We start from the raw sequence: 3,543 nt of genomic DNA on the forward strand, positions 1-3,543 counted from the left end.
GGGTACTTGCTGTGCTGAGTCTTAGGCAGGTGGGAGAGAGGGCAGGTAGAGGGTACAGGCGTTGAGTAGCATGTGGCCTTGTTCAATGAGGTCCCTGCTGTGGTCATTTCATGCCTATTTCTCTGGGCCCCTCTTTGTGCCATCATTTGCTCCTATTCTTTAGGGGCAGGTGCTACTCCAGGTCAGAGGCCTCACACATCTCCAGACAGAGCCCTCAAGACCTTGGAGGTCAAGGACTGGGAAGGCAGGTCTCAATTCCAGCCCTCAGATCTACATGTTTGGGTGTTTTTGTATGTTGATCTTATTCGTCTCATCATCATTTTGAAAGAGGGCCACTATCATCTTTCTCTGGCCATGCTGAGTCTCTCACACTAGGGTCATGTGTGTTCATTTTTGTTCCCTGAAGACCCAGAACAGTCTCTGCATATGGGACTTCTCCATGCCTCAAATTGAATGTTCCCAACTTTGACATCCCTCCTGCTCAGTTTCTAGAATACTGCTGTTTTTCCTTTTTATTGTCACAAGTCAAATTTTTTAAATTAACATCATGAGACGAGTTAGTGCAGTATCATACATAAATTTTTGTCACTTCCCCTGTGGTCACTCAGGGTCCTGCCAGGCAAAAGATGACAGAAGACACTTTGTCCAGAGCTTCCTGCAGGGCTAAGAAGGCCACAAGGGCCGCTAAAGCTCGTGGGATTATCTGTGGTAGGAAACTGTTGCCATTTCTCAGGGTGACCTGGCAAGGAAGGGAACAGTTTGGTGATCTCAGAGAAGTCTATAGCTTTGGCACAGGGCAACCCTACAAGACCTGTGGCTGTAGGGAGAGGACTGCAATGATGACAGAACCACACAGCCACCTAGAGGGCATGAGGAAAATGAGAACCCTGAGTTATATCTCTTCCCACCCTGTCATCTCCCGCAGGTACCAGTTTTCATCCAAACCAAGCAGAAGTCAGAAGGTAAAGGAGTACAACCAGGCTGTCTGTCGAGGGCAGCTCCCAGAGTAGGGGCAGAACAGGGAAGAGCAGGCGATAGCTCTGTGGGGAAGTGGAGCAGAGAATGATGCATTTGCCTACTCACAGTGTTTACATCCTTCACAAGATTTACTTCAATATATTGAGCTTGACTTCATCCAAAATCATGGCTTTAAAAAGCAACATCTGCCAGGCTTGGTGGCTCAACCTATAATCCCAGCACTTTGGGAGGCTGAGGTGAGTGGATTGCCTGAGCCCGCAGGTTCAAGACCCACCTGGGCAATGTGGCGAGACCTCATCTCTACAATAAGTCAAAATTAGCCGGGTATGGCAGCACGTGCCTGTAGTTCCAGCTACTCGGAAGGCTGAGGCGGAAGGATCGCCAGAGCCCAGCAGGCCGAGGCTGCGATGGCTGGGAGCGGCCACTGCACTCCAGTCTGGGTGACAGAGTGAGACTCCAACTCAAAATAAAGCAACATCTCAAAGATGAGTTAGTAGAGCAATTGAGGTTTTGCTTCTGGAATCTCTATCCTGTTCCATTGGTCTATATGCCTGTTCTTGTCCCAGTACCAGGCTGTTTTGATTATTGTAGCCTTATAAGAAAGTTTAAAGTCTGGGAGTGTGAGACCTCCCACTTTGTTTATTTTGCTGAGGATTGGTTTGATTATTTGTGGTCATTTTTGTTTCCATATGAATTTCTATATTGTCATTTCCAGGTCTGAGAAGACTGATGATGAACTTTGCAGCAACATGGATTGATGTGAAGTTTATCATACTCAGTGATCTATCACAGAAACAAAGAACTGAGTACCACATGTTCTCACTCATAAGTGGACCCTAAACACCTATCATAATATTAGAAGAAAGAGATTGGCAGTAGCAGGACACTGCCATGGGTGAGCACATAACATCAATAAAAGTACCTGATCCTGATCCAGGTGAAGTGACGGCCAGTGGGAGGTCCAAACTTCACCTGTACCTTGACCGCTTATGTACCCAATCCTGATTTATACCTCACATCTTTTAAATAAATAAATAAATTAGATAAAAAGCAACATTTATCTTATAAATGCTTAGCAACGAGTAAAGTTGATGTGCCTACCTCTCCCTCCCTTTCCCCTTGGGGACTGTACAGTTCATAAAAGAATAACCTGAGTTATTTGGGTATAAGCAATAATAACAGAATCTGCCTTACATAGGCTAAAGAAAGTTGTTGGACAGCTATGAGTGCAGTTTACAGAATTAGAGATGCAGCCAAAGTCCCAGGACAACACTAGGCATAGGCAGCAAGTCCTGATCAGTTTCATTAGCCTTGATCACAGGATGAAAGAACTCTCACTGTTTTCTGCTGTTTTCTCACTGCTGATGCTTTAAATTCTGGAACAGTACACCTAAGTGGCTTAGTATAGATCTCTTGCATTTCTCATTTGATCGTGATATCATTTCAGGGGTAGAGGTCCATATTTTCCCTTAATGGAAGCTTCTTTCCTTAGTTTACAGGTCTGAGAAGAATGATGATGGACTTTGCAACAACTTTTATAGATGTGGGGTTTATCATACTCAGCAATCTATCACAGAAGCAAAGAACTGAGTACCACATATTCTCACTCATAAGTGAACCCTTTCCCCTCATTTTATCTTTTCAAAATGAGGGGAAAGGCAAGAGTCTTTCAAGTTTACTTGGACCCATGTACATCCTGATTATCTCTGAAAGGGCCTCAATCTCATTTCCCACATTAATTTTCCTTAGTTTTCCACAAAGGGATCAAATTCCTTTTCCTCCTAAAATGTGAGAGCCCCTAGGGCACAGGGCTGGGGCCCATGGTGGATGTCCATCACTCCACTTTCTGGGATTATGACCTCCCGCAAGAGGTCTAGGAAGAGATAAGAGAAACTGGGCACCAAATGGGACACCATCGCTCTGTTGTCAAGCAGCAGAAGGTAGGGGAGCATGCCCACAGCACTACAATTTGAAGAATGGGAGTGAGAAGGCAGGCTATGTGAACCCACTACAGCTCCAATGAGATGGGAGTAGAGAAAGCCCAGGAAGGAGAACAGCCCTGAGGTGGCTGTAGCCAAAGCCACCAGAGATCATCACAAGCTGGGGACTCTCTCAGGATATCTGTGGACATGATTTAGCTCTCCATAAACTCTTATATTAAAGGCTGTCAAAAGACCAGGGAGGGTGTGACTTTTATACAGAAGACACCCTGACCTGAAATGGGCCAGCTTAGAAAAATTTACATCTAGGTTCTCTACTTCCCTCCAGAACTTCATGGGCGTGGGGTAACTTATTTTTTTCTACCCACGTATCCTAGGTAGTGACGGGTGCTCGCTGAACTCCATCTTTGATGATCACCCAGGTCCCAACTATTATGGCCTGATTGAATAATTGGCTGCTATCCCTCATGGTCCATCAAAGATGAGTGGCAGATACTGGGAGGAAAGGCAGTGTTTAATTTCTGTAGCCAGTTTATAGGGACATGGGTCAGCATCATTAGCAAAAAATCTGCTCCAAGCAGCACAAATTCATTCCAGTATTTATATCCAAAATTTATAGTCCTTC

This window comes from Carlito syrichta, unplaced genomic scaffold, assembly GCF_000164805.1.
Source record: "Carlito syrichta isolate Samal-C Ts95f unplaced genomic scaffold, Tarsius_syrichta-2.0.1 Scaffold314703, whole genome shotgun sequence".
Lineage (NCBI taxonomy): Eukaryota > Metazoa > Chordata > Mammalia > Primates > Tarsiidae > Carlito > Carlito syrichta.